The sequence below is a fragment of the Pleurodeles waltl genome, chromosome 8 (assembly GCF_031143425.1).
Source record: "Pleurodeles waltl isolate 20211129_DDA chromosome 8, aPleWal1.hap1.20221129, whole genome shotgun sequence".
Classification (NCBI taxonomy): Eukaryota; Metazoa; Chordata; class Amphibia; order Caudata; family Salamandridae; genus Pleurodeles; species Pleurodeles waltl.
Window position 1 is genome coordinate 507,816,421 of NC_090447.1, and position 10,144 is coordinate 507,826,564.

Here is a 10,144-nt window from a genome sequence, read left to right on the forward strand (position 1 = left end):
CCAACCCATGCACCTTCACCCAAACTCAGCAGACATACACCTCCTACAATCACTACCTCTTCCTCCACTCCCAAACCCCCTCCATCTTCCCGTCCCAGTGTGTCTAAAAAACTTTTCCTAGCTAACTTTGACCTCTTCCCTACACCTCCCCTCCATCCTTCCCCTAGGGCCAGGATGTCTAGATCCCAGCCCAGCACCTCGGCCAGCAAATCTGCATCCGCTGTGGTCCCTGCTACTCCAGGACAGTCTAAGGGGACACCCGTCAGAGCTGCCAGTGTGCCACCGACAGACAAGAAGGACCACCCTATTCCACCACCTGCAAAGGTCAAAAAGGAGCTGGCTTCCAGCAAGGGACAGTCACACAACCCACCCAGCAAGGCCTCGCCCAAACACCGAGTGGACAGTGTCAAGATCTCTGCAGCAACTGTCAAGATGGGGAAGGGCCACAAGCCAAAGGGCACATCACCTCTAGGCACAATGTCACCTGGTGAGAGGCTGGTGACCACCAAATCATCCGGGATGGCATCTACATGCACTACAGTCATGACCTCCACCTGCACCGCCAACTGCACTGCCACCTGCACCGCCGCTGCCACAATGTCAGTCTGCAGCATCCTCCCCAAGGATCAGCCATGCGAGGCTGCCGGAGACGGTATGGTGTCTTCATCCACTGCAACTGTCACTTGCACCACGGCCAGCACTGGCAGCATCTCCACCTGCACCACCATCAGCACCGCCACATGCACATCCAATGCTACTCTGTCGGCCGTCAGCAGCATCCCCAGTGTGCAGCCGTCAGAGTCTGCAGGTGACGTCCTGGACCCTGAACACGCCACTTGAGACACCACCTCCAGCACTGACACGAACCAGCAATTGGCAGCCTAAGTCGCTGCAGGATGGAGTGTGGATCTGCCTCCATGGAGTCTCATGCTACCTGTTCCAGGTACATCGCGTGGCTGAGACACCCAGGTGAGACAAAGTCAACTGCCACACCCCAAGTGCTGCATCACTGGGCACAAAGCCCCCTCCAGAACCAGTGGAGAAAAACATCCACTAACACAGTCCTTGGCAGGATGAAGCACTCTGGGCACTAAGCCCCCTCCACAACCAGTGGAGAAAAACATCCACTAACACAGTCCTTGGCAGGATGAAGCACTCTGGGTACAAAGCCCCCTCCAGAACCAGTGGAGAAAAACATCCACTAAGACAGTCCTTGGCAGGATGAAGCACTCTGGGCACAAAGCCCCCTCCAGAACCAGTAGAGAAAAACATCCACTAACACAGTCCTTGGCAGGATGAAGCACTCTGGGCACAAAGCCCCCTCCAGAACCAGTGGAGAAGGCATACACTAGAGAGACTGTGGCTTTGCACTCCCCAGGACCAGGCAGTGGGCAGTGCACCCACTTGAGAGACTTGAGAGACTGTGGCTTTACACTCCCCAGGACCAGGCAGTGGGCTGTGCACCCACTTGAGAGACTTGAGAGACTGTGGCTTTGCACTCCCCAGGACCAGGCAGTGTGCAGTGCACCCACTTGAGAGACTTGAGAGACTGTGGCTTTGCACTCCCCAGGACCAAGCAGTGGGCACACCACCCACTTGAGAGACTTGAGAGACTGTGGCTTTGCACTCCGCAGGAGGAAGCAGTGGACATGGATCCCCCTTGAGGAGCAGTGGCGTCGTACCATCATCCGGCTGAGGTAAGTCCCCCCTACCTTTCCCCCTGAGGTGCCTGTTATTTTTTTCGGCCTGATGCCCCTGCAGTGTTCTCTCCGTTTTGAGGCAGGTGTAATGTGTGGGCTTCGCCCCGGATTTTTTTGCCCACTGGGCCGTGGAAACCTGCAAAGGACAGTGTACGGCCTTCTGTACATATTGTAAATATTTGCATATACTGGTTTTTACAATCGTTTACTTTATCTGCCTATTTCTAATATATACAAGATTTGACTCAATTGCTTTTGTCCTTACGTTCTTCCAGGGGGTTATGGGGTGTATCTGCAATTTTGTTGGATCTGTTAGTGTGTATGGTGTTGTGGGTGAGGGTGGGGATGTTGCGTTTTGCGTGTGTGTGTCACTCTCTTTTACCTCCTCCCCTCCCCTGTGTGCTAGGTGCAGTACTCACCGTCGTCATTGCTGCCGCCGCCTTCTTTCCACTTCGTCATGTATGAATAGATACAGCAACATGGGCAGGACCTGTAACTTGGGCTCCATGGCGTCCTAGTTCTTCGTTGATTGTCCAGAGGTGAGTGGTTTCCCTTCTGTGCTCTGTTTCCACCGTACTTTTGATGGCGTTGGTACCACCCTGGAAAATCTGGTGGATTGGGGACTTGTAATAGTGTGGGCGGTACATTGTCTTCCGCCTGTCTGTTGGCAGTGACCGCTGCGGTGTTTGTTGCTACCGCCGTGGCGGTCAGAGTGTTAAAGTGGCTATCTGTGTTGGTGATTTCTGCCATGGACGTGAATCCATTTTTCTATCCGCCGGCCTGTTAGCAGTATTACCGCCACTTTAACACCGACCACCAGGGTTGTAATGAGGGCCTCAATTTACTATTGTTGTGTTATTCATGAATAACTTGTATCACAAAAGAAACATCTGCAGTCTTTTATGTGGAATTGTCTATGTTCTCTGTTGTACCTCATAAGTACTTTTGACCCTACTTATGTAATCATGTGACTGCACCATGGTGAAAGCCCCTCCAAATAGATTAAAATCAATTTAGGCTTAGAGTTAGTGTTTATTTAGTATAATATAAAATGATTAAATTTAATTTAACATAATTTAATTTAGTTTTGCGGTTAGGTACTAGTTGTGGAATAAGGTCACTTATTATTTTATTTAGTTAAATAAAAGGTAATTTAATTCAATATAGGTTTGGTGGAAAGATTAGCTTTCCCAACATTAGGTGTAATCAAATTAGATTACGAATACAGTTATTGAAATGTTTATCAGAGATAGGGACTCAACTTGTTGCTCAAATGTGAATTTACCTTGAAAAACAAATGACAAGAGGCGTTTGGCAAAACAGGAACAGTTGGTTTAATTAAACAGTAGAGCCAGGAGAACAGTTACAGAAATGGGGTCTGAGAACTGTTTCAAAGTACAATTGATCTAAGCTGCGTTTTATACATTTCTCTGGACATCATAAAACAATTTCACCATTACTTTTTAGGTAAAGAAATGTGGGCTGCTGTCGTAGAATCATAAATAAGTTCCCTGATAACAGATGCAGGTAGGCCTTGACCTTAAGTGGACACAATGAGGGCCACTGGGTAACATGTCCAGATGTCTGGCATGATGGGTGCATGATCACTGCTTATTATTGTGTGGGCTGTGTTCTGATTGGCTGAGTGTTCCTAACATCATGTGGCATCTGACTTTATGGTGTTTTGGGAATGTGTGCACCCCTCAGGCCATGTATGCTTTATCTATCTGTGGGAGTGATCTGAGATTCCTGTTCACACAATTGTCTGCCGGCTACATGCTACCCCACCTGTGACCTATCAGTCAGTAACCTCAGGCTTAGGTCTCAGAGCCTGCCTGACCGCATATCTCTGAGTCGAGGTTGATGGACAGTTAATAGCGGGTGAACTCAATAATAGTGATGCAATTCTGTTTTTATATGTGAATGTATAATTGTGCACATTGATATCAACTTTTTCAATGTTACCAATATTCCCCCCTATAGTTGAATTTTCAATGACACTATCTAACCCATACTTTATAGCGGTCACATTATTGGGGGCCTGTTGTTCTTAAGTTTTGAGTATTCCTATGCCCCTAGCTACATGCATTCAACCCAATTTGAGGGTTGACTTTTTACAGAAGGAAACCCCAACTTGCAGGAAGCCACACAAAAACAATAAGAATAGGAAAACGGGCAACAATGAAATGCACAGACAGGTAAGCCACCGGGGGAGCCAGGAGAACACGTTTGTGAACCACTCCTGCTCAGGGGCCGCTTCCTCCTCATGCAGGTCTCTCTGTAAATTGTGCAATGCTTGGCTGGCAAGAGCCAAAGTCCTGTTGTCCATGTCATTGCCTGGAATAAATGTGCAGCAGGATGCACTGATCCTGGCACACACCCCTCCATACATTGCTGTCATTAAGTCCAGTACATATCGATGTTGCATCGCAATGAGGCGGATGGCTCTCAGTTCTTCCTTGATTGAAAGAAGGCCAAACTCAGTGCTGTTCATCATCTTGAGCATTCCCCACCTGGTCATTTGTATCCAGCGGGGTTCGCTTTCATCTGCAAGGTGAAGAAGGGTATGTACCCTCCCGCTGATATCAGTGCGGCAGAAAACAGTCTGAATTCTTCTGGACTGGCTTTGTACTGAGTCCAGCCAAAATATTCAGCAGTTCTTTTTTCTTGAACCTGATGCTCCAGAGTCATTTTCTTCTTTATCGGTTGTTTGCACAACTCTGATAGAGTTTCTCCGGGAATTACCAGGGTCTGGGTGTATATGGTGATGAGGTAGCAGAAGCCATGCCATCTGTGGAGGAGATGGGTGTAGGCAACCTCACCACATTGCCAGTAAGTATCCATCAGTTTGGAGGTACCCCATTGCATGTCAGGAATGTGCAGGATTGTTCCACAGTTTTCATTTGATCCCAGTGGAACTTTTCCTTTTCCTCTTCAACAAAGGAATACAATGTAAGTTTTCTTACAATTAGGGGTTGCCCCTTCCCTTCTAACCACGTATTTCTATCCACCTCAGTATCCCAGATTTCCGGACATGGGGTAACTGTGCTGTTATTCAACCCTCCCCCACGAGACTCATTGCCCTTCGTACCATCAAGGTGGATGTCCCTACACTGAAACTCCATGTCTGGGTTCCATTTGTTCTGAAAGAAGGCAGCCCAAGATACTCTAATGCCACCTTGGGACCACAAATGGAAGCAGGAGTGGGCATCTTTGTGCATTGGTTTGGTTGTTTTGTTACTTCTAAGAATCTCTTTTCTAGAAAGTCTCAGGGCCAAACAGTATCCTTCCCTATGGTGCCCATCCTGCGCATCCTAACTAGCTCAGTTTGAACAGCACTAGGCTTGGTGAAAGGTATAGTGCTGTGGAATAGGTCTTGTATTGGGTCAGATTCAGTACTACTCTATGGGATTCTACTCTGTTGGGATGTACTTTGGCCCTAATGTTACAGAGGTAGAGAAGGCGAAGGTATTTTGCTTTTTCAGGGGCTACCTCTTGGGACAAGTAAAGCCTGTCTGTGCCTACTGCATGGGGTACCAGAGATCAGATGTAACATGACCTTGCTAATGTCTTGGAACCTACGGCGGCCATATGCTGATACTATGTGTTATGTAAGAAGGCGTTGTGTAGCGGGTGTGGAATCTGGTGTTGGGTTCAGTATAATTATAAGTGACATGGGAGAGGTCCCTATGTAAGTGCTGTGGCAATTTCTGGGTGGACTCTATTTGACTAGGCAGTTCTTTGGTAATAGATGAGGCAGCACCCATAGTAAACAGAGGGTATACAAATGTGCAACAATATATAACTTATCTAGCATTGCAGGTCTTGGGATAAATCCAGGGGAGATGTTTTTCGTCCTCTGGTGATGGGGGTTTCTTAGTTTTTAGCAGTTCAAAAAGTTTGCAGTGCAGTTCACAGTTCTTGATCCTGTTGGGTTTGTTGATGTGATCTCTGAAAAAAGTGCTGGTTTGCTGTAAAGGTGGTGCACTTGGAGTCTCGATTGCAGACCTGATTGAGAAGATCTAGTATTGGTGTGTTGTTTTAGAAAATATTGCAACTTTGCATTTGTCGTCACCTATCATTTCTTAAGTGTTCTTGTCCTTTTCTATGGAGATGTGTTTCTTCCACACTTCATTCATGCAATTCCAGTGAGGCACCAGGAGGTGGCTCCACTTGGGGTATCTATTTTTGAAAAAGTGGGTTATTGTTCATTAACACAATAATTGTATGGGTTGTTTGGCCTCACCCTATCTGTGACTGACTGGGTGTACAATGGTAAATCATTTTTTATGGAGTGATCTCATGAGCAAGTGGGTGATTTCAGTTATTAACTAACCTATCCCTCCTAATGTGTGCATGGGAGTGCCATCAGTGCAGGGGGTGTCTTTCCACCTATAGATGTGCAGGGCAATGTGTAAAGAGGAGACGTGTCACAACTGATCATTGTTTGGCGATCGCAACGTGCCCTTAGGTCATGTATATACCCCTTGAGTCCCAACAGGTCTTATGTGTTGGCTGATTGCTAGGCATGATAAGGGGGTGAGCATATTTCTGCATTCTATTCTCGTTTGAAGCTGTGATGGATCTTTTCAGACTCCCTTTCCCCAGCACCCCCCTCTCCCTCAGACCACATCTTTCCCAGGATATTTGGACCAGCAGTTCACAGCTGTGGCCAGGGACTTTGATCTGGTGACATGTTTCTTTCGTTATATTGTAGGGGCACGACCCAGTGGGCAGACTTAGGCTACTTGGAAAACTTGAGGGAAGAGAGGATACAAACTATCACTGCATAGAGAGTCCGGTGCATGGCCAGGAATTTGTTGAAATTTGCTCAAATGATGGGAATGGACTGGGACGGCTGGTTGTTCTGGTGAACCCCCTCTACTGACTCAGCACTATGTGGTGCTTCCCAATCTGTCGGATTTCATGCATGTGTTGTGGAGGTTATGGGGTCTCCACTATCCCAAGCATACGAGAAAAAAAGCTCCCGACACTGGTGGACAGCTTAGTTTTGAAACTAAAAGGGTGGCTCCATTTGGCTGGAGGCCGCTAGCTTTCTGGGGCACTGTTAGAGACCACACACCAAAAAGGAATTTCAGTCTCAGGCGTGGTGCCGGAGAATGAGATTTTCTGACCTGGGGATCGGAACCCGTCTCAATTGACTTGTGGGTGCGGGGACCTGGATGCCTGCTTTTAAGCAATGGTTGGGGAAATGCCCTGCCCCCCCTCATCAGACTGCCCTCCCTCTGGGGTGCGGACAGCCAGCTCCACACTAGGAGATCAGCAGCAAAGTGGGGCCTACGCTCCCGCAGGCACCCTGAATGGCGGACTCTAATGAGGATATCCGATCAACAAAACATGTAAAGCAGCCCTGAGCTTCCTGAATGCAAGTAAAGGCTTGAATCCCTAAACATGCCTCATTGGTCCTTCCCTTTGAGTTTTAGTACAGCGAATTTTGATGTGTGCGTGAAATGGATGCTTCACATTGGGGTTTTAGCTTATTGCATATTTGGGTTCTGCGTTTGTGTGAAGGCATTACTTCCCCAAGCAATTTCCCCTCCCTGCTTGGTTGTGGCCCTGGTCCATGTTGGGCTGAGCTCCCTGTCAGTTTGTCCAACTACCTTACCCCTGTTTGCAGTGGTGCGGTGGTGGACTGACTTCTCTGTGGCTGAGTGTAAGGTGCATTCAGGTTTTCCTGTGCTTGGTTCTGTGGATGAGATTTTGTGGGGACTGGCCCAGGCTCATCGACCTGTGTACATGATATGCCTTTAGCCAGCATCTGTCAGTCATGTGGCCCATTCTGTGGCAATAGTAACATTCTCTAAGGTCTGGCTGCTGCCAACCTCACTGTTTTTTGCTGTTGTAGTTAGATCAAAACTCTCTGGGGTTTTACAGTTGAGTTTCCTTCAGAACTGGTGCCATTTGCACGCTCACAGCCAAAGCGTCCCCCTCAAGGGTAATCTTTTTTCAATTTGTGTTGGACCAAAATAGTGGTTTCTGTCTGGGCTTGCTCCTGTCTTTCCCTGTCCTTTTCTTGTTTGTTTATGTGATAGTGTAATATGTGAGCTGTAACACCAGCCAGGGTTTGGTATCTAGCCCCACTATGTAGTCCAATCCACTTTGTATTTCAGTGGGCAGCCCCTTTTTGAGGACATTGTAAAAGAATGCGGACTGGGGGCCCATATAAGTCCATGGCTGTACTGTCTCTTGTCCCCATTGTTCTCTCATCCTATCCAAAAAATCAGTTATGGTGTTCCCACATTTCATAGTTTCTGCCATTAACTCTCCTACATCTGGGAGTCAGGGAACATTTCCCTCATGGCTATCCATATTTGGTGCCTGTACAAATTGAATGTGGCCTGTCATGCTTGTGTTTGTCAGTGTGATTGCTGGGATGCAAGTTCGGGTGAGCACTGCGTTAGTCTGCTCTCCGATAGGACTACTTAGCAGGCTTTAGACATCACCTATCGCTATGTTTATTCCTGTGGTGTTCTTCTCAAAACATGAGATCCATTTCCCTGCCCATCAAACAATGGTGGCAGTTTTGTCCCTAGCCCTTCTGTATCCATCTGAGCCCATGGCACAACAATGGTCCCTGGTGTGCCCTTCTGCAGTAGCAGGTACATTTTGGCTTTGAGTAGGTCTACTGGTTTCTCCCTAACATAGCGTTCCCATCTTTTTAGACAATCCTGCATGCAGGGGAAGTTCCACTTGGGATCTCCCCCTCCATGTTAAATGCAGTCTTCCCCAATGGGCATGTCCTCTGGTTTGAAGGATCCCTCCGTTGACCAGGGTCTATCGTACTGGCCTCCTCCCTCGGTCCAGCGGGCTGGCAGGTGACAAAATGGCCTTGCAAAGATCTCATCTTCCTCTTGGGCCACTGCCTCTCTTGGGGTCAATTTGTCTTTCCTGAGAGTTCAGGAGGAGCAGCAGACATCTTTGTGGCTGCTCCCCTTATGCACTCGCAAAGGTGCCATCTTAGTTCTCCTGCGTCTAAGCTGAGTTTCCACCAGGCTAACTTGCTCTCTTGTTTCCTGGTCAGCCCGCTCTCCTACTTTTATGATCTGGAGAGGCTCAGATCCAGCCAAAAGCCTCCCCTCTAGGTCTGCCTTAGGCTCTTTCTGAACGGTGCTCTGTACCTACCACTGTTCTCCTTAGGTGGAGGGTGTGCTGCTCTACTTTCTCATTGTGCTTCCAGGGTGTGAGCTCTCTCTCTCTCTCTCTCCTATCTTAGTTTGCGCCTTTCCTCTAAATCCCACCTTCGTTGCCTCCTTTGTTCTGAACTACACGCTGTTCTTTTTGGTCGGGACGTGCCCTCAAACTTGCTTTTAGTTGTTCCTTCAGCTACCTGCCAAACCTTGTGGCTAACCCCCTCATGATAAGACCACAGAGGACTGAGACCCCTATCCTTATTCTTGCTAGTTGGGTCATTGTCCAAAACTGTTATGAATTTCCCTTTCTCTTGAGTGTGTTCACCAGAACCAGTGGGAGTGCATGTTCTCCATGCCACTGGGGTCCGATGGGCTGAACGCGACAGACGGGGTCAAACATTGGGGCGCTCTAGCACAGTACTGGGGTGGTGCTGTGATTGCCTGGGCCTGTTCGGCCTGTTAGATTTTCATGCCTGGACTTAACAATTCGTTGTTCGGTAGGGGACCCTTTGGCTCACTCGACCGGTGGATTGATATAACCTAATGTGGAGACAATAGGCATCGGGGAGAGCACCTCCATTCCGGGAGGTGCGGATGCCTTGCTTGCTGATTGTGGGATAGGATTATTGGTCTGGGCCTCCTCGAAGATGGCCTATAGTTCTAATAGTACTTCTCTCCTGTATTTCTTTTGCCCTACGTATTTGGTCTGAATGTGTGTCCTCATGTGTTCGATTATGTTAGTGTCAAAGATTCCCTCCTTTCACCAGGGAAATGTGTGCGTTGGTGGGTATGTGCCATTCATTGCGTAAATTGTTACGTTTTGTGGAACCTGGTTTGCATGTGTTTTAGTGGTGACTCCATGATAAGCTGGGCAGCTTTTAGGGGACAGATTTCTGGTTTTAGGGAACCTTAAGTTCTACTCTGGTCATGGGAAAATATATGCACAGGGATTGTTAGCTATGAGCTCAGTGTTATTTACAGATGCATCAACATGAACATTTCACAAATAGCAATGCATTTGAAGGGTCACAAGCTAGAAGAAAGTGCATTTCTTAATTCAAACATCACGAAATTTGACATAAAATATCAAACTTTACTTTGGTATTAAATAGCGATTGTGAGAAATAGCAACACCTTCATTAACCACATGAGTCATGAACAAACACAATAGTCAAGACAAAATACAGTTGCATTAATCTACCAGCACCAATCAATTTTCACCTATAATAAAGAAAAAAACTGACAGAGAAAAAATGATGACTTTGTCAAAAATACCTTAGCCCGCTCCTAGTG